Raw genomic sequence first — 26,860 nt, forward strand, 5'->3', positions numbered from 1 at the left:
TCATGCTATAACTCTTTAATTAGAAATGGAACAGATTTACTATTCATACTGAAACACTGTTTCTCACACTGAGGTAAGATCACATGTTGTAAATAAGAGAACAAGAATAAAATGCCAACAGACCACTTTTTCTTTGTAAGAAAAAAAGTGTCTGTTTGAAAAAATAAGAGAGACATGATTATCATCAGAAACAGAAAGTCTTCATCACATTAAAGAAAGAAAAAAGTGATTTGGGTTGATTTGCAGAGATGGTAAGTTTAATGATGTTTATTATAGATTGACTGGGTACTTTCTAATCAGCAGAGCTCACTGCAGGTGTGATCACAGGTTGTCCTGCAGCACTTCTGATGTCCTGGACCCTGACCATCATGATAGCAGTACTCAGCACACATCGGGCCTCAAACGGTGGCCGCCCGCCAGACTTTACAGATACACGAAATCAAATCAAGAATATGATTAGTTACAAAATGCCTTTAACCACTTGTGATTAGGGAGTGTTTGCTGCTTTGTTCATATCTCACCTGGGTAGGGCTCCATGCACTGACGACCACATCCACTGAAGCAGCACTTCTCCTGATTGGGGCAGTCATTGTCAGTAGAGCAAGTTTCAGCACACCGTCTGTCATCCAAGCGTCTGCGAGGACACAATCCTGGCTTCACTGAAAAGAATAAGAAAAAATTAAAGGCAAAGAACTCTAACCAGAGAGTGTTACGTTTTCCCTCCGCAAAATATCCCACGAGGTTATTAAACCGCACATTCAATCAGTGACCCTGCAGTTGTTTGAGGTATCAAAAAGACTGCATGGTCATAAAGAAGATTAACACAAATTTTCAGAGAATTAACCTCATCTTGCCCTTCTCAAGTTTCATATAGTCCATAAATGTATATCAATTTATATATATATATATATATATATTTCAGTTTAATTAATTGAGTCAGCACAAATACATACTGTGTTTTTATCTCACCTATGTATGGTGCCATGCATTCATGAGCACATCCATTAGAGCAGCACTTCTCATTATCCGGACAGTCACTGTCATAAGAGCAAGATTCAACACACGGTACAAAGGCTGAAGAAGAAGGCAGAAGAAACTTGCGAGGACACACTCCTGGTTTTGCTGAAAGGAAAAATAAATCAGTATAGAAAAGAAATCTAACCAGAGACTGTGGTAAATTTGGCCTTTACTTAAATTTTCTTTGAATAAAGTATTTTAGACTACTTATCATTTGTTAAACTGAGAAGATTTAATCAAAGATTTAAGAAGAAATTAAACATTGTAACACTTACTGAAGACAGTAGGAACACAGACTTCTTCACCATTATAGACACAGCATATGTGGTCTGTGGGACAGTCCTCACAACCCTTACGTGACAGAGCAAAATTAAGATGCCATGGACATTCTGGTTTTGGAGGAAGCACTAAAGCAGAAAAGGACATGAAAGGATATAAGAGTTCAGATGCTGTGTGATTGCCAATTTGGCTGTTTAATGAAACACACCAAACATGCACTTTTCAGAAAGAAACCGTAAGCAGTAGATATTAAGCTAAACATGTCTGAGTCAAAACAAAAAAAATTGCTTGTTAAAATGTCACAAGGTCAAATTGAAAATGATCTTTATTCACTTAATTAGGCCCAGCTGACTTTTCACTCATCCTCCTTTTCCCCTGTCCTCACCCTAGTGTTTGACTTCACATTCTTATTAATAAAACAGACATCTTGGAGATCATTGTCACTTTGGGGTTGTCTTTGCTACTTTGTTCATCTCTCACCTGAGACTGGAGCCATGCACTGATGTCCACATCTGTTGGAGCAGCACTTCTCATAATTGGGACAGTCACTGTCATAAGAGCAAGATTCAACACACGGTCCAAAGGCTACACGGGGAAGCCTGCGAGGACACACTCCTGGTTTTGCTGAAACAAAAAATAAATCAGCATTGAAAAGAAATCTGACCAATGAGTGCAGTAAGTTCAGCCTTTACTTAAATTTTCTTTGAGTACAGTATTTTTAGACTACTTATCATTTTTTAAACTGAGAAGATTTAATCCACACCCTCTTAAGAAGAAACATTGCAACACTTACTGAAAACAGTAGGAACACAGACTTCTTCACCATTATAGACACAGCATATGTGGTCTTTAGGACAGTCCTTACAACCCTTACGTGACAGAGCAAAATTAAGATGCCATGGACATTCTGGTTTTGGAGGAAGCACTAAAGCAGAAAAGGACATGAAAGGATATAAGAGTTCAGATGCTGTGTGATTGCCAATTTGGCTGTTTAATGAAACACCAAACATGCACTTTTCAGAAAGAAACCGTAAGCAGTAGATATTAAGCTGAACATGTCTGAGTCAAAAGAAACTTGCTTGTTAAAATGTCACAAGGTCAAATTGAAAATGATCTCTATTCACTTAATTAGGCCCAGCTGACTTTTCACTCATCCTCCTTTTCCCCTGTCCTCACCCTAGTGTTTGACTTCACATTCTTATTAATAAAACAGACATCTTGGAGATCATTGTCACTTTGGGGTTGTCTTTGCTACTTTGTACATCTCTCACCTGAGACTGGAGCCATGCACTGATGTCCACATCCGTTGGAGCAGCACTTCTCATTATTGGGACAGTCACTGTCATAAGAGCAAGATTCAACACACGGTCCAAAGGCTACACGGGGAAGCCTGCGAGGACACACTCCTGGTTTTGCTGAAACAAAAAATAAATCAGCATTGAAAAGAAATCTGACCAATGAGTGCAGTAAGTTCAGCCTTTACTTAAATTTTCTTTGAGTACAGTATTTTTAGACTACTTATCATTTTTTAAACTGAGAAGATTTAATCCACACCCTCTTAAGAAGAAACATTGCAACACTTACTGAAAACAGTAGGAACACAGACTTCTTCACCATTATAGGCACAGCATATGTGGTCTTTAGGACAGTCCTTACAACCCTTACGTGACAGAGCAAAATTAAGATGCCATGGACATTCTGGTTTTGGAGGAAGCACTAAAGCAGAAAAGGACATGAAAGGATATAAGAGTTCTGTTTAATGAAACTGTCATAAGAGCAAGATTCAACACACAGTCCTACGTCCAGCCGCATGCGAGGACACACTCCTGGTTTTGCTGAAAGGAGACAGAAATCAGTGCAGACCAATAATTCTAACCAGAGAGTGTTTTAGATTGTTCCTTGAAAAATATCCCATGACCTTACTGAACTGCAGCAAAATGAAACAAAAAATATGAAACAATTTATTGTCCTTTTAAAAATAGGAGCAAGATTCAGCACAATTTCCTGGCTTTACTGAAAGAAAGAAAAAAACAACATCAGTTTATGAGTTCTAGTAAATGAAAGCACAGCTTTTCGTGGCTTTTACTATTTTTGACAACTTGTCATTTTGTTCAAAGAGAAGATTTAATCAAAGATTTAGTACACACCCTCTTAAGAAGAAATTAAACATTGTGACACTTACGAGAAACAGAAGGAAGACACACTTCTTCACCATCATAGACACAGCATGTGTGGTCTCTAGGACAGTCCTCACACCCCATACGTGTTAGAGTAAGATTAAGGCGCCATGGGCATTCTCCTGATTTTGGATGAATCACAGATAAAGAGGCAGTAAAGCAGAAAAGGATATGGATCAGCTGTGGTAAATCAGGTAACAGTTATGATGCTGTGTGTCCACCAATTCTGGCCATGATTAAATAAACAAACATGCACATTACAGAAAAAAACAATAATCATATGAAACGTACCTATTAAAATGTCAGGTCTCACCAAAGAAAAAACAGTGCCAAAGTGCACCAATGCACAAAGTGCTACAATCAATACACAAACTGTAGACGAGCGTTTGTCCATGTTCACCTCTTCCTCAAAAGACTGTGCACAACCACTGAGTGAGCAGGCCAGTTAAAGGATGCTGGATCATTGTGCTTGTCGTATTATATTCTTTCTGATAAGGTGTCATATCAGGCACATTTAGTTTTTTGTGTTCTTTGTTGCTCAAATGATGATATGAATCTTGTGTTTACATATTAGTAAAACAACTAGGCAGTTTTTTAATCTTTATTATCCAGCATGACAACAACCACAACATCATAAAGCAGATAAACACCACTTTATCCCAATGTTAACTGTTTTTATACCGATGTACCTTGTTGGTACCCAAGGTTTTTAAAAGTTCTTAGATATAAGATATTGTGACTGTCTTGTTCAATTTTTTTTCTTTTTTTGTTTTTTTTTGTTCCTGTGGTTCAGATGGGACCAGACTGTACTTTTAGATAAAGAGGAATCAACTTAGTATAACACACTTAGTGTTCTTTATCTTCTTTTTATTGTTGTTTTTTTTCTCCTTTTTCTCCCTCAGGGTTATATAGGTATACCTTGATTTTTTTCCACCTCTTACTAGAATTCCGTTCAGTTTCAAATAGTCTAAGTGATGTTGCTGTTTTTTTTAGGATAACCAGTTAATGCACAATGTTTGATGACATTACCATAAATGTATTTAAAGTATTTATTCTTTCATGTCTTGCTCAAACCTCTCTTCTACTATCTGTTGTTGATGATTAGTCTGTCTCTATGAAACATCAGAAACATCACTATGTGAAGTCCATGAACCATGATAGTAGTGAGAGGGACAAATTGATGAGATAATACGAGTGTACAAAATTGCTTTTTGTTTTGTGCTTGAGCTGACACACAGCTTAGTCTGTATTACATTTCTGATCACTCTGCTGGACTGCCAGACTGTCTGATTCGGTCCCCTGGTTGTGATAAAGTGGTGCCAGCACACATAATCTACTGTACTGTGTCATGATGTACAGTACTACCCCAAAACACAATATCTTTGTACTTCATTTAAGGGCTGAGTGTTTAAGCAGTTCTTTTATGGCATAAAAAATAGTCCAAAGTGATTAAAAGTGGGGAAATATTCCTAATAAAAACAAATAAATGTATGTATCATGAGACACAATGGACAATTACAAATAACACATTAAGTAAGTCAGTAAAATTTCACCTATATATCACCTTCCAAGATAAAGATCAGAAAGTGCTTCACAACAAACATTTTCAAATATTAAAACAAAAAGTTGACCAGAAGCAGGTTCAACAAGGTTTGTAGCTGCTTCAAAGCATTCAAAGAAAAAGATTCATTCATTCACGCAGATATGACAATAACTACTCCATAGCAGACCCCGACACATCCAACAAATAACTTAAGTCTGTTATGCCTATTAAACATAATGCTGTGCTTAGCAGTACCAAAGGCAGAGGTCAGGTCATCATCAGCAAAACAAAATACTGCCTCGCATAACTTCACTGAGAAGAACTGTCTCACTGAAATGAGCTCTATGAAAGAACGGACACTTTCAAGAATGCTGTATTTGTGTAAAACAGCTATAAGCTGCTCAGCCGCAACCTTTTCTAAAGTCTTAGCATTAAGTGGCAATTTAGAGGTTGGCTTAATGTGTTTTTGTTTGTTTTTCTTTCTTTAAGTGGGCGGATATATAGGATTCTTAAAACAAGAAGATTCTAGTGGATTCTTTCTTATATTGAGCACACAGAGTCCGATAGACTGAAAGACACCTATGGGCAAAGGTGCAGGCAAAATTTTGAGAGAACAGAAGGATGCTTTCGTTGAGTCAACTAATGTTAACAGCTCAGGTAAAGAAACAGGTAAAAAGATGTGCAAAGATGTACAAAGAAAACAAGAAAGTTTTCAGAGTCTTAATTTAAAAGAATGGATACAGCTGGTGGAGAAGAAGGAGAAACACATCATTTAAGGCTGCTGAATAATAACTTAGGATTACCTCTGTTACGGTAAATGGCCTGTATTTGTATAGCGCTTTACTTAGTCCCTAAGGACCCCAAAGCACTTTACACTACATTCAGTCATTCACCCATTCACACACACACACTGGTGATGGCAAGCTACATTGTAGCCACAGCTGCCCTGGGGCGCACTGACAGAGGCGAGGCTGCCGGACACTGGCGCCACCGGGCCCTCTGACCACCACCAGTAGGCAACGGGTGAAGTGTCTTGCCCAAGGACACAACGACCGAGACTGTCCGAGCCGGGGCTCGAAACAGACAAAACAGGGTGCACAGGACATTGTGCACCCTGTTTTGTCTGTTTCTTAGCTTCAGTAGCGGTTTTTGATACGGGCGACACGGGCGGTTGCCCGGGGCGGCATCACGGGCATCGGAAAAAAAACCAAAACAAACATTGCTCGTACTCATGCTGCCCCGACATCAGCCAGCGCATATTGGGAAAGTCGTAGGCACCGAACGGTTTTCTATCGCCTATTTGCTGGGAGTAAGGGCGCCCTCCGTTTGCGAGGTGCGCCTGCTGCACAGGGAGGAGAGGGCGGGGCGGCGGACGATTCTCTGGCTGGCTGGAGCAGCTTCTAATAACCAACTCACAAAATAAAACAAAATAAAAACAAACCAACAAACACGAAATCACCAGACATCATGATACAGACTTATAATTTGCACCGATGTTTTTTCGAAATTCTATACACGAAAAGTGAGCGCGAGACCCCTCGGTGCGCCTGCTCGCTGCTGATGTCAAAGTAAACTTTATTGTCATCTCCGCTACATACAGTCCAGTATATAGAGAGACGAGACGACGAGGCTCCAGTTACAGCAGAGCAAGAAAACAAACAATAAATATAAGAAGAGTAAGAAAATAAATATACACTTTAGGACTAGGGGTAAAGGGATCAATAACAATTTAAAATTTATAATTTACAGTTTTATGCTGAGGTGCTCAGTTTATAAAAAATAGAAAAGAAGAGAAGGAGAAATGAGCAAAAGATACAGGTAAGCAGATGTGTCATTGGATAATGGCAGGTCATCCTGAAACAATCAGAATCAGAATACTTTATTAATCCCTAAGGAAATTATGTGGGTTACAGTTGCTCCAAGAAGAAATGGTAAAAATAGTAACAGTAACAGACTAAACTCCAAACAATACATTATGTTACAGATTTTAATATTAATTAGTCATTGTCAATTGTTGATTTGTCCTGTTCTCATTGTATGACAAATTATGATAGCTGTTTGGTAGCTGTTTGCATACAATGCATACTCTCTCTCTCTTCATATGTGTGTGTGTGTGTGTGTGTGTTTCTCTGGCGAAATTCAGTATGGTTCCGACAACAGTTTTATGTTAATGTGTAATCCTCAATATGTTTTATATGTGTGTGTGTGTGTGTGTGTGTGGTGGTCCGCCACTGCTTAGCTTCCATACATGGTTAAAGTATCCCTGTTTGTTTGGTGATGTTCCATTTTGCACTGACTGGATTGAACACAATACTGATGTTGGATATGTACAGCCAGATAAGCAGCGATTCTATCGCATGTCACTGGAAAAGCTTAAACATCTGGATGCTGAAGTTTCTTTTACGTTCCAAAATGACATTGCTTTTTCGTCTTCCATGTATCCAGGTGCCAAAGCCAGATAAAACATTTTGGACAGATTTTTAGAAAAGTCAATTCTGTAACAAACTCTTTTCCTTTGCCACGAATGGATGACTGTATTGACCAGTTTGGATCGGCCAAATTTTTTAAGCAAATTTGATTTGCTTAAAGGTTATTGGCAAGTGCCTTTGTAAGCACGAGAACAGGAAATATTAGCTTTCATTACCCCTTCTGGTCTTTATTCCTATAAAGTCATGCCGTTTGGTTTAAGAAATGCTTCAGCAACATTTCAGCGATTAATGAATAAAGTTGTGACCGGCTTAGAGGGCTGATTTGGTAATTTACAGTGACACGTGGGATGCTCATCTTCATCGCATCCAAGCACTGTTTGATCGACTGGCTGATGCCAAGCTTACTATTAACTTGGCTAAATGTGAGTTTGCTAAGGTGACAGTGATCTATCTTGGCCATGTGGTGTGACAAGGTTGTGTGGCCACAGTGACAGCAAAGGTTGCAGCAATTGAGGAGCATCCTCCTTCAACCACAAAGAAGGAACTCCATAGAGTTTGGGGTTTGCTGAGTTATTATAGAGGTTTGTGTAAAAACCTTTCCACTGTTGTATTCCCACTGACTGAGTTGTTGAAGGCCAAAGCAAAGTTTATTTGGTCATCGGAATGTCAGCAAGCTTTTGACAACGTAAAGCCTTTGTTGTGCTTCCCTCCTGCTTTAGCAGCTCTATATTTTGATCATCCATTTACGATCCTGGTGGGCGCCAACCAAGTGAGCATGGGGGCAGTCTTGCTGCCAGTTCTGACAATATGTCATCAATTTTCTAAATAAATATATTTCTAAAGTGCCAAAAAGTTGATTCTGTTCATGTAGACAGAATTAACGGTATCATTTTCAGTAGGACAAACGTTTCGTCATTCAACCAAGTGAATTCTTGACTTCGAGTGACTGAAACTAGAAACTTTCAGTCATTATGTAAATATACTGTTTATAAGTACATTTGCTTCTCCCACTAAAAAAGTTACATCCAGATGAACAGAATCAACTTTTTGGGATTTCTTTACCTGGATGATTGAACATGTAACAAGACATATTTCTAAAGGTGTTGACATGAAATTCTCACCCCATGTCGGTAACGACCCATCCGATCCACACATACAAAGAAATCAACCCATTTATGTCCATAAATTAAGTTGTGTAATAATGAGAAATGACACAGAGGAGCATGCTTACTGAAATGTATTTAATACTTCATGCAAAAGCCTTTCTTGGTGATGACAGCTTCAAGATGCCGCCTGTATGGAGAAACTAGTCACATGCATTGCTCAGGTGGGATTTTAGGCAAATCGTGTACTGGTAGATGACAGCAGATTTTTTTAAAATCATGAACGTCTCATTACGTTTTTCTGTTTGTCCTTCCTTCAGTTATAAGAAGCCTGCCAGTGTCGTATAGTGAAATACAGCCCCACACTAGCATGTTCCCACCTCCGAACTTCATTGTTAGTATTGTGTTTTGGGGGTGATATGCGATGCCTTTTGAACTCCAAACATTGTGTGTATTATGGCCTCCAGAAAGTTCAGTTTTGGTCTCATCTCACCCGAGAATATTCTCCCAGTATTTCACAGGCTTGTCTAAATATTTTTCAGCAAACATTAAAGAACATGCTTTTGCTTCAGCAGTGGAGTCTTGTGTGGCGAGTGTGCATACAGGGCATGGAGTGCATGACTTATTGTTTTAACCACCAGGTGGAGGACATGTTTCAATGTTCCTATCAGACTTTTATCTTAGCCTTGGTATTGATTTTTTGTATCTTTGTTTTGGGTTTTTTAGCCCTTTACCAAACCTTTATTTTGCACTGATTTTAGTTACATTTTGAATGTTAAATACAAATATTTGAGCGTCATAATCTGTCGAATTACTACTTAAGTAACTCATCAATTTTAAACACTTTCAAGCAAGTACACTATGCTGACCAAAGTATGGGCCACACCTTCTACACTTTCTTTCTGATTTCATGTGTTTTTCAGTCCGGTTGTCACAGGTGTATAAAATCAAGCACCGTGCCATGAAGTTTTGCTCATCTGTTCATTTACACAGATTTGTGAAAAGACTTCTTCTAAAATTCATTTTGAAACACAAATAAGAAACAAAATGTTTTGATCATTCATCTGGATAATTTTGTGTTCTGACAATAAGCACTCTCCATTCTTGTTACATTTAATCCTTTCCTTTTGCAGGGAAACAAACCCAAAACCCCAGAGACTTTTGAAATCAGAGACCTATTAAAATGTATAGCAAATCAACAGGTGAGGGGCAATTTTTATTGGTTTATATAAAGAAAAAACACACAATGCATCAATCTATAACTCTTTAATTAGAAATAGAACAGATATACTATTCATAGTCAAACACTGTTTCTTGAATACAGTGTTGTTCACACTGAAGTAAGATTGCATGTTGTAAATAAGAGAACAAGAAAATAATCCCAACAGACCGCTTTTTCTTTGTAAGAAAAACTGTCAGTTTGAATAAACAAGACATGATTATCACCAGAAACAGAAAGTCTTAATCACATTAAAGAAAGAAAAAAAGTGATTTTTAATCAGCAGAGCTCACTGCAGGCGATCACAGCACTTCTGATGTCCTGGACCCTGATCATCATGATACTACTACTCTGCTCACATGTGGGGCCCTCAAACGGTGGCCGCCCGCCAGACTTTACAGATACACGAAATCAAATCAAGAATATGATTAGTTACAAAATGCCTTTAACCACTTGTGATTAGGGAGTGTTTGCTGCTTTGTTCATATCTCACCTGGGTAGGGCTCCATGCACTGACGACCACATCCACTGAAGCAGCACTTCTCCTGATTGGGGCAGTCAGTGTCAGTAGAGCAAGTTACAGCACACCGTCTGTCATCCAAGCGTCTGCGAGGACACAATCCTGGCTTCACTGAAAGGAATAAGAAAAAATTAAAGGCAAAGAACTCTAACCAGAGAGTGTTACGTTTTCCCTCCGCAAAATATCCCACGAGGTTATTAAACCGCACATTCAATCAGTGACCCTGCAGTTGTTTGCAGTATCAAAACAACTGCATGGTCATAAAGAAGAACCACTTTTCATGACATTATCAACAACTCATCACCTTTTACCCTCTCAATTTTTTGCAGTAAATGTACATCACATTATATGTATCATATTATATCAAATTTTGCATTTCATTGTATTTAGGAACTATTTGGACATAATTCAGAATTTAGGCTTTTTTTGTACACTATTTTTTACATTTATTTTTTGTATTTTTATATTCTTAATATATCTAATTCACTTTTTCTTCCTGTCCCTTGTGCTGCTGTAACTTTTGAATTTCCCCAGTGTGGGAATAAATAAAGTCTATGTCTAGCTGTTTTATATGATGTGATACAACAGATATGCTGTAGACAGTCACTTTGTTCATTTCTCACCTATGACTGGAGGCATGCATTCATGTCCACATCCGTTGGAGCAGCACTTCTCATTATCCGGGCAGTCACTGTCTTTAGAGCAAGATTCAGTACAGTCTGCACGTATATATTTCCTGACAGGGCACACTCCTGGCTTTGCTAAAAAAAAGGGGGGGGAAGGGGGCAACATCCATTTAGACGAGAAGCTCTAGGAAATGCAAACATGGCTTTTATTAGAAGAAACTCAATTTTTTGACTGCTTGTTATTTTCTTAAGAAGACATTAAACATTGTAACACGCACTGAAAACGGGAGGGACACAGAGTTTCTCACCATCATAGACACAGCATGTGGTCTCTACAACAGTTGTCATTCCCCTTATGTTACAGAGCAAGATTAAGGTGCCATGGGCATTCTCCTGAAAACAATCATGAAGTAGACAGATTGTAAACTCAATACAAATCGAGACAAAAGAAACTCACCTGTTAAAATGCCACCACTTCTCAAAGTAGCTGTGCAAAAAACAGTGCCAAAGTGCACCAATGCACAAAGTGCTACAATCAACACATAAACTGTAGACGAGCGTTTGTCCATGTTCACCTCTTGCTCAAAAGATTGTGCACAACAGTAGCAATACGATGGCACTAGTTCAAAATGGCGGCCAACCAAACCGGTTTGACAACCGGTTTGAAACACACAGGGTGTCAGAGAGGTTATATGAGTTCATGTGTTTTTAACTTAATTTAATCAAACCATAGGGTTTTTAATGAAACTATTTTTTGTCACTTTGGCGTGTCTCAACATTCATTTATGCAGACATATGTGTCCTTAAGAGCAATTCTTTGTTTTGGCATGTAGGGGTGGAAGCTGTTGGTTTTTGTTCACAGTGCGTCTTAACAAAGCGCGAATGCTTTTTATTTACATCTAGTCAAAAGTGTTGGTAATAGTGTATTATTGTAATAGTGTATTATTGTTGGTAATCACAATAATTTTGTGATTCTGACAATGTCTCAGCAGGCAGTGATGCAAGTATTTTATTTTATAAACCACTCAAATGGGAATTTCTTCTGAATGGACAATGTCAGCCTGTTCACAAGTCTTTCATTTAATCAAACCACTAGTTTTAATCTAACTAGTTTTTACGCATCTACTGGGGTTTCTTTCACGGGTTGATGCGATCATTTTATTTAAAAATCGGAATTTCGGAATGTTGAACTAAGAGCAGGCCCGGCCCTAACCAATCTGGCGCCCTAGGCAAGATTTTAGGTGGCGCCCCCCTACATCGGCAGTGTAGTGTATGTACTCACAAGAAACCGAATAGCTTTGTCTTTGACCTTTTTTTTTTACTTAAAGAAAGCAAATTCACAATCAGAATAATTAACGAGATAAAAAAATATATGAATAAATAAATGAATACAAAAAATAAAAAATGAATATATGAAATACAATAAATTTTACATACATAAACACAATAAAACGTGTCAACAAGTTGGATAAAATAAATTAAAAATACAATATAAATAAGGCACTGCACAAAACAAGATATTAAATAAACCAGTATGACTTTAACAACTATATTACAAAAAAGGGGATCCTACAGAGTTCTCTAGTTGTGCTTTTTAATACTGCATTAACTAGAATGACTTACAAATTACTGTACACCACCCCCTCATCAACCTCACATCACCTGCTACAGCCTTACTCTCCTAGTCTTTCTTGCAGCAAAGTCATCTACAACATCATCATATGACAACTGATTTGAGACCACATGATTTATGCTTATGATGGAAAGTCCACTGAGACGTTCTTGCATCATAGTAGATCTCAGGTAGGTTTTAATGAGTTTGAGCTTAGAGAAGCTTCTTTCAGCAGCAGCCACTGTAACAGGAAGAGTGGCAAAGATTCTCAGAGCAACCCACATGTTGGGGTAAATTTCTGCCAGCTTCTTCTCATGCAGGAAGGTCAAGAGTTCCATGTTTGTCATGTTCTTTGATGGCAATGGTGGGAAATTCTGCATTTCCATTGCAAGTTCTGTGCCATTAATGTCCGGCTGGCTGTCATGGGTCAGAGTAGTACTCAGTGTTTGGCACTGCTGTAGCAGCTCTTCTTTTTGTAAGTTGTGGAAATTGAGGAGTACTCCAAACTTGTTGTGCTGCTGAGGTGGAGGCAACAGGAAGACCGCTTGATGCTGCTGCATCATGGCTGGGTTGTGCTGCTGAAGTGGAGGCAGCAGCGGTAGATGTGGTAGATGGCCCAGGGGTGGGATTTATTAACTTCAACAGTGCATCTGAAGAGAGGAGTATGTGACACCACTGAGTATTAAAGTCTAATAATAAAAACATATGATTCCAGGAATAAAATGAAATGATATAATATAAATGAAAAACCAAAGAGATATATGTATGATGTTAACTGATATGCAAATTAGATTAGATTCAATTTATTGTCATCATTACAGTGAAATGCTGAATAGCAGAATGCAAAGTAACAGTATAATATCATATGAGAATGTTATGTTATGATTATCTTTGACCGAATCACAGCAGTGCTCATATTAAAAAACAGCATTCCCTCTCATGTGATATTGCTTAATTAACATTAATGATGTGCACTTTAACAACTAGGGTTACAACTATAATATATACAGGGGTGGAAAAGTGACTATTACCTGCAGGGTAAACGTTAGCTAACCAGAAGGCAATAACAATGTAAACAAAAAACACCTGCTTAAAAGATGAATACAAATGAGGAATGGTGGGAAAGGTGGGAGTACTGTAATTACCTAACGTTACATTATTATTTTCCATAACAATTTAGCCCCCTCCACAATATTAACTGACGTTAAAACAGTTAACTAGCTATTTATTGATTAGCAATTAGCGAATCATGTAACATTAGCTTAATGCTAAAAATTTAGGTTACTATCACATTCAGACAAATAATTTCATGTAGGCTAACGTTACCTACCTCTGTCTTTTTCTCGTTTCTCCTCCTCTTCTTTTCTCTTTTTTCTTCCCTGGGCAGCTGACAGTTTTGGCCGTTTTGACATCTTGTGTTGATTTTTTGATGTGGTGACGTCCAAAAGGAACCATGATACGGGAAGGGAGGGGGCGCACCGTGCGGGGGGGGGGGCGTAATGTTGTAACAAATAATATTTCTATTAAATAAGCTTTACTTTGCATTTTAATTAACGTGGGATTATTTTTTGTATTTACAAATAATTGTACCAACTTTTTTTTCTTTTTTTTTTTCAACATTTGTGGCACTGGCGTGGCGCCCCCTGATGGACGGCGCCCTTAGCATTTGCCTATACGGCCTATGCCACGGGCCGGCCCTGACTAAGAGGGAGATGGAGCCAGCTAGTTTTTAACACAGTAAATGGTCACAAATAACATTCAGCCCCTTTAGAAAATAAATGCATAAGCAGGCAGTATCGCTCTTTTCAAATCGTGTTTTAATCACACTCATTTTGTGATTCTGATGTCACAGCATGCAGCGATGCAAGCATTTTATTTATTTAAAAACGGATCATTTTCTTCCGTAAGGGGTTTCATGGTTTCAGAGTAGTTTTTAACACAACAGATGTTCGCAAATAACATTCAGCCCTTTAGAAAATAAACGCTGCAGTGATACTTCTAAAACGTATTTACAGTTATTTTTTCATTGACATGAACACAACTGATCTGAAATCACACAAAAAACATAAAAGTAGTAGCTTTTTTTTTTTTTTACTGTAAAAACCACAGACATGTTTAGTGAATCATTTTCATAACTTGAAATGCAAATATAAATTATTTTGAAAACTTATGCTTGAATGTAAAAATGTAAATGTAAACAATAAAATTATATACAACTATTTATCTAAAAACGCAGGCAACACATCTGGTGTTTTTTTAAAAATTTTATTTTGTACAACCGTTTAAAAAACACACACAAAACGTAAATCTGCCAGAGTGCCTATTCCAGGTCACTTTTACCGGTACCAAGCCCGGATAAAGGAGATGGGTTGAAATTGTGACATTAAAAAAAAACAATTGCTGAAAGAAATGTAATTTGTAGTTGTAAATATATTCTAAATGCATTTAGGGTGTTTTTACTCTCTTTGTCTCTTCCTACAATGTAGGTTACAATTACATAAGCATGACCAATTATGCAAATTAGGCGATGAAGTCATTTAGCGACTTCCAGCCACTTTTAGTTCAGCCAATAGCGATTTTCCTTACTGGCCACAAGACAGAGGTGTTACGACTGTTGTCGTAATTTTATCTAATATGCAAATCTGAGTGTGCAGGTGCCTTTCCATGATTGGTGCATCCAGGGGGACGGATCGCACCAATTGGCTAATGACCAGGAGGAGGAATTTGATTTAAGATACTCTGTCTAATTCAGTGTTATTTATTGTCAGTTTACTATTAGTAGAATATGTGCGATTCCCAAATATTATGAATTTTGTTTTACTCAGGTTCAAACATCTCAAAACTCTCTCTCTCTTTCTCACTCACTTCCAAAACATTCCCCTCTTCCTAAACAATCAAATCCCACGGTTGCCGTCTTTTTTATTGGTTGGCATGGTACATTTTTCCACCAATAGGAAAGATGTGGCTTTTTTTCTTTCTTTACTGTTTTTGGGCTGTTCTTAGAAGCATGTGATTTGGAAGTGTGGCATGTCCATGGACCCCAGAGGGTTAATAACACTCGCCAGCCACATGCTGGGGGGGGCAGAAGGGGCTTGAGCACCTGCCCCTTTCCTGATGCTGCCCCAAGTGCCCTTTTCTTGAGGCAAATTTTTAGTTTTAGTTTTTTTTGTTATTTTTTTTTGTGTGTATGCGTGTGGAGTCCTGTCTGTGCCTGTTAGAGAATTGTGGATCAATATGATTGTCATTGTGCAAGATAATTAGATCTTTAACAAGATGATTAGATCATTAGCATGAATGCTGACTTCTGTTTCCTACACAGACACACATACACATATCACTGATCACATCACATGCCCATAGACACACACATCACATGTTCACATGTGAGTGTTTTATCTGTTGCATGATTAATGAGATGTTTGTGTGACCACTGAGTTAATAAAAGAGCTGCGAGAGGAGTTTGGAGTTTGCAGTTGTCTGGGATCAGGTGAGGAGCTTGCAGCTCCAAGACCCTGGTCCAATTGGCTCCCCTTGCAAGTTAAAATGCACTGAGCTCTGTCTTGCTTTGTTCACGGGAATAAGTCTCTAAACCAGCGGGGCCTGCAAAGCGCAGACCTAACAGTGCCCCTCAACAATAATATTTAACTATTAACCACAGTTCTGCTCAATGTGGCTTGCATCAGTCACATGACTACCATTAACCAATGATCGCCCTTAACAGCATAGTGCGCTGGTTACGAGCTGGGAACGGGCTGGCAAAGAGCACGCGCATTTTTTGCCGTTTGAGCTGTAGGGGGAAACACAAATTAATTAAGAGACGCAGGCTGAACAAAATCAAACAAACAAAAAACAGTAAGTAGGTGTGCAGCGTACAGTGTAGTCTATAGCACACAGGAGTATTAGCTTATTATGTACACGTTGGTAAATTATCTTGTGGCACTAGGGGTGGCAAGGGATCATTTTAGGGTGGCACATGCCACCCCATGCCACCTTTCTAGATCCACCCCTGCAAGTATGGCTTGCAGGGGTGGATCACTGCATCACTGTGGACCCTTAAAGTGAGTTTTAGCTAAATGTTTCCTTTCTTACTTCTTCTATACAAACTTTTTGGACTGCAACAGGCAGATGGTTTAGCACATTCTTATCCCCAAACAGGAGCTGGTGAACAGATTTAAGAATTTAGCATTTACTAATTCAGGTATCTATCCCTGCAGTTTATAGAAACCAAAAAAGAACTGATGGGTCTGTCTAACACAGACCCACCGCTGGAACGAGACAATTGTACTACAACAGCGAAAGCAAGACGCAAGTCACCAGAGCTCTTTGTGTTACTCGTGCACGAGGGAGAGAACTGTGACAAGTGTGTTCCTGTCGCTCACCCCAGTCGCTTTCGTCTGCTCCCTCGTAAGACGGCTCTTTATTGAGGTTACATGAATATGCATACGTTTTTTTTAACATATGACGTCTTACATAGGTATACATATGAGCAAAGAGTACCAGTCTGTGCATAGTGTAGGTATGTGTGTGTGTGTGTGTGTGTGTGTGTGGGGGGGGGGGGGGGGGGGGGGGGGTCTCAAGATGTGACCCTGTGAATGACTCCCCAAAGCCGGTGCTAGGAGCGCAGCGGTCCAGCTAAACAAAGGGCTCTTATACTTCAACAGATACAGAGTAGGTGTCCTCCTATACCATAAATCAGTAAGAGCAGGTACGACCTCTCTCATGACCCTAAGATGTGTGTGCATGCCAGAACACTCTGGAAGGCACACAGAGTCTTTACAGACTGCTAAGGATCAAACCTCTATTAATCTACAAACATTTATATACTTCTAAGCATAAATGACAATCCAACAATATAAACCTTACAAGAACCAACAGAAAGTAAATGCAAAAATAAAAACTCACTTTTTACGAATACAGAAGTCACACCTATGTAGATGCATCTGTGAAGATGCATTTAAACTTTCCTCGTTTTCCTCGTTCACTAGGTGGTCGTAAAGCGACGCCCAGTGCTCTACGTGGTCAACCTTCTGATCCCAAGCTCTTTCCTCATGCTCATTGACATCCTGTCCTTCTACCTGCCTCCCCATAGCGTCGACCGCACCTCCTTCAAAATGGCCCTCATCCTGGGCTACACAGTCTTCCTGCTCATCATGAACGACCTGCTGCCGAGTACGGCAAATGGCACTCGCATCATAGGTACTATTATAAACCACCTTATAGATAAGTAGAAGAAAATGGTTGGATTGCTTATAGGTCCCAAATTTAGCTGCCTGTTAAAAGTGCTGATAAACAACTCAGCCAGCATCTTAAAAGTTAAATGTATGACCACTTTAACGTGTGTGCTTTGATTCTTCAATCTAGGTATCTATTTCTCACTGTGTCTTGTACTCATGGTTATCAGTCTACTGGAAAGAGTCATCATTACCAACGTCCTCCACCATAACTCCTTGAAATATCGGGAGGTTCCAAAGTGGGTTAGGGTTCTTGTGCTCAAACGTATAGCAAACCTCATCTGCTACCGCTGGCCAAAAGATATCCAGCCGCCTTCTACACCACAGAAGGATAAACCTGAAAACTCCAATGTCAGTTCTGGTCCATGGATCATTCAACCAGCCAGCTGGGCACCTGACCAGCACCCAGTTAGTAACGGTAACCAAACCTACACAGTGCTCTGTCATTACATTGGACAATTGGTGCTGAAAAATCTTAAAAGTATTTGAGAAAACATACTGGCAGGCATCATTTGGTTCACTCAGATACAGAACAGTTGCGAGGGCAAATGTTCTTTTCTGTATTAAAGTGAAAGATGATATCTGTGTTGTTAAATATGTTATGGAGTGCTCTTTGTTTGACGTTTTAATCTCCACTCTTCTGCCAGGTACATCTGCTCTGCCTGAACTGCAACAGATCTGTCAGTACCTTGCTGAACTTGGTGCCCACCTCTTCTCTCTGCAGAAGGAAAGCCAGCTGTTGCACCAGTGGTGTCATGTAGGATATGTCCTTGACTTCCTGCTCTTTCGTATCTATCTGCTGCTCATCAGCTGCTATGCCATGGTTATTGTCACAATGTGGTGCATTTGGATCACTCAGTCCTAAGTGGATATGGATATGATCCAGGATTGGATGTCTTGTATAAAATTTGAAAGGAACAATTGTTCCTTTCCCCTTTGCTGTGTACTGTGCTGATGCTGTTTTCAAAACCTACCACACTCATGTACAGTATCAGTGTCACACTGAGATATTTCAAAGATAACCTGAATAAATACAAATAAAATACAAATAAAGGGAAAGAGCTGTCCAAACCTCTGTCTCTGACCATCTGTGTTAACACTTGAAATCGGAAACATGTAAGTGTAACAAACATGTTAAAACATAAGAAATCAGGAAGGGGCAAAAAAAAAGAGAAGCTTTTTGCTAAAAAAAAGATTTAGAGCAGAAGTTTTTTGCACTGCATTTTAAAATGAAGATATATTACATTTATTTACAATTAAAGACACACAGAGCAGAAAGTGTGTTACTGTTTTACATCCACAGACACACAAGAAAAGAAGCAGGCAACATGAGGTCAAGTTATGGCAATTTTATTTATGTATTTCAGGACATGTATTCAGATTAGAGTTTTTAAAAAACAAACAAACGTCCCAAGTAAAGTTTGGGGGGACTTTTAGGAGGAGAGGGACGTTGAAAGAGAAAGTGGGTTAAAGGTGAGAGGTGAGGGTAGAGAAGATGAGAGAGAGAAGAAGAAGGATGGGGTGAAAGAAAGGTGGAGAGACGGGGAAGGAGGACGAAACTATTGATCTCCTTCAACTTGATGCTGCTGGGTCAGTTCTTTCTCAGCAGTCTGCTCCAGAATTCCCTCGTCTCCTCGGCTTTCTTTTCTTTTTCTTTTGCCTTCAGCTCTTTCAACGTTTTCTTTAGCTGCTCCTCGGCGTCTTTAAATTTTTCTTTCAACTCCTGTTTGGCCACTTTCACTTTCTGTTTGAGGAGCTCTTTAGCTTCCTTTTTGTGCTTTCGTATTTCTTTAAGTGCATCTTTGCAGTCTTTCTTGGTCCTCGCAGAGCCTGTCATTTCTTTCTTGAATACCTTCACCTCAATTTTCTCTTCTGCAAGTTCTTCTTGCACTTTCATCATTTCCTTCTTCAGAGTTTCACTTTCCTGTTTTGCCTCCCATTTTCCACGTGTCTCTTTTTCTATTGCTTCCTGTGTTTCCAGCAACTTCTTCTTCGTGTTTTGAGTGTAACTCTTTGTATTTTCCATTTCTTTCTTTGCTTCCTGTATTTTCATTTTCTCTTCCTCCAACGCTTTTTGAACTTCCAACAATTCTTTCTTCATATTTTCAATCTCATTTTCTGCCTCATGTTTACGTTTTTTCTCCTCTTCAAGTTGTTGCTTTACATGCAGGAATTCCTTCCTTGCTATTTCAGCTTCAGAGCTGATTAACCTACGAGAGGAATTTCAAATAATACAGGCTGAAAATGTCAAATTAAGAGAAGAGGCAGAAAAATCAAGAGGAGAAGCTAAAAATTCAAAGTTTGAAACTGAAGTAGTATTGCAGGAATTACTGCATGTGGGTCTAAAACTTAAAGGAGAGAAGATGGAAAAACAACGGGCAGAAAATGAGAATGAAAATATAAAGAAAGAACTGTTGGAAGCTGAAAAAGCATTGGAGGAAGAGAAAAGCACAGCACAAGAAGCCAAAAATAAATATCAAACTGCAAAGAAGGAGGCAGAAAACGTGATGCAGGAATTACAGGAGGTGCAGAAAGATTTTGAAGAGGAAAAGAGGAAAATGCAGTTGGCAACACAAGAAGCTGAAAATGTAATGGCTGAAGCTGAAATAGTAAGGAAGGAATTCCTGCATGTAAAGCAACAACTTGAAGAGGAGAAAAAACGTAAACATGAGGCAGAAAATGAGATTGAAAATATGAAGAAAGAATTGTTGGAAGTTCAAAAAGCGTTGGAGGAAGAGAAAATGAAAATACAGGAAGCAAAGAAAGAAATGGAAAATACAAAGAGTTACACTCAAAACATGAAGAAGAAGTTGCTGGAAACACAGGAAGCAATAGAAAAAGAGACACGTGGAAAATGGGAGGCAAAACAGGAAAGTGAAACTCTGAAGAAGGAAATGATGAAAGTGCAAGAAGAACTTGCAGAAGAGAAAATTGAGGTGAAGGTATTCAAGAAAGAAATGACAGGCTCTGCGAGGACCAAGAAAGACTGCAAAGATGCACTTAAAGAAATACGAAAGCACAAAAAGGAAGCTAAAGAGCTCCTCAAACAGAAAGTGAAACTGGCCAAACAGGAGTTAAAAGAAAAATTTAAAGACGCCGAGGAGCAGCTAAAGAAAACGTTGAAAGAGCTGAAGGCAAAAGAAAAAGAAAAGAAAGCCGAGGAGACGAGGGAATTCTGGAGCAGACTGCTGAGAAAGAACTGACCCAGCAGCATCAAGTTGAAGGAGATCAATAGTTTCGTCCTCCTTCCCCGTCTCTCCACCTTTCTTTCACCCCATCCTTCTTCTTCTCTCTCTCATCTTCTCTACCCTCACCTCTCACCTTTAACCCACTTTCTCTTTCAACGTCCCTCTCCTCCTAAAAGTCCCCCCAAACTTTACTTGGGACGTTTGTTTGTTTTTTAAAAACTCTAATCTGAATACATGTCCTGAAATACACAAATAAAATTGCCATAACTTGATGAGACCTCATGTTGCCTGCTTCTTTTCTTGTGTGTCTGTGGATGTAAAACAGTAACACACTTTCTGCTCTGTGTGTCTTTAATTGTAAATAAATGTAATATATTTTAAAATGCAGTGCAAAAAACTTCTGCTGTAAATCTTCTTTTAGCAAAAAGCTTCTTTTTTTTGGCCCTTCCTGATTTCTTATGTTATAACATGTTTGTTACACTTACATGTTTCCGATTTCAAATGTTAACACAGATGGTCAGAGTAAATACAGATTGTAGTTTTTTAAATGATGATTTCATTTAGTTTGGGAAAAAAGCTCTCCAACTTTACCTCATGTGAAAAAGTAATTTCTTTCTAAACCTAATAAGTGGTTTTGTCATCTAGCAAGAACTGCAATCAAGCATTTGCAATAACTGGTGATGAGTGTTTTACAGCGCTGTGGAGGAATTTTGGTCCAGTCTTCTTTGCAGAATTGTTTTCATTCGGCCACTTTGGAGGGTTTTCCAGCATAGGCTGAGTTTTTAAGGTCATGCTAAATCATGTCAATCTGATTCCAGTCTGCACTTTGACCAGGTCAAAACCTCCATTTTGTTTTTTGAGCCATTCAGAGATGATCTTGCTGCTGTGTTTTGCATTATTGTCCTGGTGTACTTGAGCTTCAGGGCACATTAAACGACACAAGTGAGGCCTTCAGGTTTTCCACATTTTCTGGATAATGGCCCTCATCGTGGTTCGATTCCCAAAGCGTTTGAATTGCCTTTGTAACCCTTTCCAGACTGATAGAGTTCAGTGTTTCTTAGCTCTTTCTTTAGATGTCCATGATGTTGCTTTCTGAGATCTTGTAGTCACCGTCACTTTGTCAGACACGTTCTAGTTAAGTGATTTCTTGACTAAAATATTCTGGCCATATTCCAGCCTGGGTGTTGCTCATGAAGTCATCTCTATAAAAAAAAATGTGATTAATCACTGTTGATTGTTGATTTAACACACTGGTGTAATTACTTTTTACATAGAGACAGAGGTTTGGAGAGCTGATGGGTCTGTCTAGTACAAACCCGCCGCTGGAACGAGACAATTTAACTACACAGCAAAAGCACTGAACACCAAGTAGGCAAAGTTCTTTGTGTTACTCATGCATGAGGGAGAGGACTGGACGAGCGCCGTTCCTTCGCCTGACCTCAGTTGCTCTTGTCTGCTCCCTCGTAACACTGCTCCTTTATTGAGGTTACATGCATATGCATAGGTTCATTAACATATGAGTCTTACATAGATATACATGTAACCAGAGAGTACCGTGTGTGTGTGTGTGTGTGTGTGTGTCACTCCCTGGTTGTGTGTTGGGTCCTTAATGCTACAACCCTCTATTGATTGGTTTAAGCCACTAGAATCAAACATCTCAATTTTTTGTGGAAAACTTTCAAGAATAAGTTTAAAAATTCTACAAAAACAGAAACACAATAAATTACCAAATTATATAATTACTTCTTTGCCAATTGATTGGTATATGTTTCAGGTTGGATCAAAAGAAGTGCAGTAGGGAACACCTGGCTGGACCTAGAATAAGCACTCTGTGGAAAAGTATCTGAAATATTTAAGATATCTGATATATCTTTCACAAGCATCAAAGCTGCTTTAAAAGCCTTAACATAAACACCTTTCTGACAGCCTGGTGGGAATAACTAAGTCTTCACCTATCTCATGTAAACTAAGACCCGTTTGAAATGATCCAGATATTTGTCAGAAAAAAAAAAAGAAATAAAGAATTTTCAGTCGTGGCACAAGAAAGGGATAAAAAACTCATTAAGGTGAGGGAGCAGTCATTGCGTGGGTATTTTGTGCACTGCTGTCCAGCATTCTGGTGCTCATGTCACATCTGTAACCTTAATTTTAATAGTGCTCTAGTTTTCACACAGTCATGCTTATACTTTCATACATCGTGCTTTTTTTAAATTTCAAAGCAGGAAATCACTTGTCTTCAAGTGATTTTAGCAATTGTAGATAAAAGGGGTAGCTCTTTACCAAATATTTATTTTGCACTGATTTTAGTTACTTTTTTGAATGTTGAATACAATTACTTGAGAGTACTTGAAATATTGCATTTGATTTGCTGAATTATTACATTAGCAACACATCAATTTTAAACACTTTCAAGCAAATACACAGTGCTGACCAAAGTGTGGGCCACACCTTATACATTTTTTTTCTGAATTCATGGGTTTTTCAGTCCAGTTGTCACAGGTGTACAAAATCAAGCACGGAGCCATGAAGTCAGCCTTTACAAACACTTTTGATAGAATGACTTCTTCTAAAATCCAGTTTTTAAACTCAAGTAAGAAACAAAGTGTTTTGATCATCCTTCTGGATAATTTTGTGTTCTGACAATAAGCACTTTCCATTCTTGTTACATTATAACAAACCCAAAACCCCACAGAGCTTTGAAATCAGAGACCCATTAAAATGTATAGCAAATCAACAGTTTTTTTAAATTGGTTTATATATAGAAAAAAAACACAAAATTCATCAATCTATAACTCTTTAATTAGAAATGGAACAGATATACTATTCATAGTCAAACACTGTTTCTTGAATACATACTGAAGTAAGATTAAATGTTATCAATTAGAGAACAAGAACAAACTGCAAACAGACCGTTTTTTCTTTGTAAGTTTTCAAAAAAACAAGAGAGACATGATTATCATCAGAAACAGAAAGTCTTCATCACATTAAAAAAAAAAGGAAAGAGTGATTTGGATTGATTTGCAGAGATGGTCACAGTAAGTTTAATGATTTTTGTTATAGAGTGACTGGGTACTTTCTAATCAGCAGAGCTCACTGCAGATGTGATCACAGCACTTCTGATGTCATGGACCCTGACCATCATGATGGCAGCACACGTGAGGGCGCTTCAGACAAGGCGCTTCTGGCCACCGGCCAGACTTTACGGATACACCAAAGTCGAGAACATGATTAGTTACAAAATGCCTTTAACAACTTGAAAAGTGATTAGGGAGTGTTTGCTACTTTGTTCATATCTCACCCGGGTAGGGCTCTATGCAATGGCGACCACATCCACTGGAGCAGCACTTCTCATTATTGGGGCAGTCATTGTCATAAGAGCAAGATGCAACACACGGTCCAACCTCTGACCGCATGAGAGGACACACTCCTGGTTTTGCTGAAAGGGAAAATAAATCAGTATACAAAAAGAAATCAAACCAAAGAGTGTAACAAATTTGGCCTTTACTCAGTTTTTCTTTGAATAAAGTATTTTAGCCTACTTATCACTTTTTACCCTGAGAAGATTTACTCAAAGATTTAATCCACACCCTCTTAAGAAGAAACATTGCAACACTTACTGAAAACAGTGGGAACACAGACTTCTTCACCATTATAGACACAGCATATGTGGTCTGTGGGACAGTCCTCACAACCCTTATGTGACAGAGCAAAATTAAGATGCTGTGGACATTCTGGTTTTGCAGGAAGCACTAAAGCAGAAAACGACATGAAAGGATATAAGAGTTCTGATGCTGTGAGATTGTCAAATTGGCTGTTTAATGCACATTTCAGAAAGCAACCGTAAGCAGTAGATTATAAGTTGAACACGTCTGAGTCAAAAGAATCTTGCTTGTTAACTCACACCAGGTCAAATTAAAAAATATCTTTATACACTCAATTAGCTCCAACTGTCTTTTCACTCATCCTCCTCTTTCCCTGTCCTCACCCTAGTGAAATTTGACTTCATATTCTTATCAATAAATCAGATATCATGGAGATCATTGTTACTTTGGGGTTGTCTTTGCTGCTTTGTTCATATCTTACCCAGGTAGGGCTCTATGCAATGATGACCACATCCATTAGAGCAGCACTTCTCATTATTGGGGCAGTCACTGTCATAAGAGCAAGATTCAACACACAGTCCAACCTCTGACCTCATGAGAGGACACTCTCCTGGTTTTGCTGAAAGGAGACAGAAATCAGTACAGACTAAGACCTCTAAGCAGAGAGCGTTTTAGATTGTTTCTCTGAAAAATTGCCCATGACCGTATTGAACCCTGAATGGCAACAAATGAAAAAAAAAAGAAACAATTTATTGTCTTTTTAAGAATAAAAGCAAGATTCAGCACAGTTTCCTGGCTTTGCTAAAAACAACAACAATAAAAAAAAAAAAAGTAACATCAGTTTATGAGTTCTAGTAAATGAAAGCACAGCTTTTCATGGCTTTTACTATTTTTGACAACTTGACATTTTGTTCAATGAAAAGATTTTATCAAAGATTTAGCCCATACTCTCTTAAGAAGAAATTAAACACTGTGTTACTTACGTGAAACTGAAGGAAGACACACCTCTTCACCATCATAGACACAGCATGTGTGGTCTGTAGGACAGTCCTCACACCCCAAACGTGTTAGAGCAAGATTAAGGCGCCATGGGCATTCTCCTGATTTTGAATGAATCACAGATAAAGAGGCAGTAAAGCAGAAAAGGATATGGATCAGCTGTGGTAAATCAGGTAACAGTTATGATGCGGTTTCTTTCCATGATTAAATAATCAAACATGCACATTACAGAAAGAAGCAATAGTCAGAAGAAACGTACCTATTAAAATGTCAGATCTCACCAAAGAAAAAACAGTGCCAAAGTGCACCAATGCACAAAGTGCTGCAATCAATACACAAACTGTAGACGAGCGTTTGTCCATGTTCACCTCTTCCTCAAAAGACTGTGCACAACCACTGAGTGAGCAGGCCAGTTAAAGGATGCTGGATCATTGTGCTCTTATGTTCTCTCTGATAAGATGTCATATCAGGCACATTTAGTTTTTTGTGTTGTTTGTTGCTCAAATAACAATATGAATCTTGTTTTTGCATATTAGTAATACAGCTAGTCAGTTTTAAAAAATAGTTATTATCCAGTATGACAACAACCACATGGTCATAAAGAAGAGTAACACCACTATTTCCCAGTGTTAACTGTTTTATACTTAAATACCTTGTTGGTACCCAGATTTTTAAAAGTTCTTAGAAATAACATATTGTGACTGCCCTGCTCATTGTTTATTTTTCTGTTCATGTGGTTCACATGGGGCCAGACTGTGCCTTTAGATAAGGAGTCAACTTAATATGACGTTTATATAACAAAATTATCTTTAAATATAAAGTTCTTTATCTTCTTTTTATTGTTGTTTTTTCTCCTTTTTTTCCCTCAGGGTTGTATAGGTATACCATGTTTTTTCACCTCTTACTAGAATTCCATTGAATAGTCTAAACCACGTTTAATTTAGCTGACACACAGCTTCGTCTGTATTAGATTTCTGATCACTCTGCTGTGAGACTGGACTGCCAGACTATCTGATTCAGTCCCCTGATTGTGATAAAGTGGTGCCAGCACACATAATCTACTGTACTCTGTCAGGATGTACAGTACCACTCCAAATCACAGTATCTTTGTACTACATTTAAGGGTTGAATGTTTAAGCAGTTCTTTTATGGCAGAAAGTCCAAAGTAATTAAAAGAAAAGAAATGCACTTATCATCAGACAGAATGAACACTTCTAAATAACACATTAAGTAAGTGAGTAAAATTTCACCTATATATCACCTTTCAAGATAAAGATCAGAAAGTGCTTCACGACAAACATTTTAAAATATTAAA

General features: G+C 38.5%; 1 long non-coding RNA gene across 1 annotated transcript; it reads right to left on the minus strand.

The window, feature by feature from the left end:
• LOC106098223 (uncharacterized) lies at positions 1-25,959 on the minus strand. Its single transcript, XR_003215484.1, has 20 exons — positions 25,805-25,959; positions 25,530-25,646; positions 25,028-25,165; positions 24,562-24,693; positions 24,243-24,380; positions 18,445-18,617; positions 17,452-17,738; positions 11,371-11,576; positions 10,911-11,048; positions 10,261-10,398; positions 10,144-10,160; positions 3,220-3,223; positions 2,881-3,012; positions 2,568-2,711; positions 2,090-2,221; positions 1,777-1,920; positions 1,293-1,424; positions 970-1,122; positions 522-659; positions 1-421 (listed from the first exon to the last, which is right to left on the minus strand). It is a non-coding gene; the product is annotated as an uncharacterized LOC106098223 (long non-coding RNA).
• Between the last annotated feature and the right edge of the window lie 901 nt (positions 25,960-26,860).

This window comes from Oreochromis niloticus, linkage group LG20 (genome assembly GCF_001858045.2).
Source record: "Oreochromis niloticus isolate F11D_XX linkage group LG20, O_niloticus_UMD_NMBU, whole genome shotgun sequence".
Lineage (NCBI taxonomy): Eukaryota > Metazoa > Chordata > Actinopteri > Cichliformes > Cichlidae > Oreochromis > Oreochromis niloticus.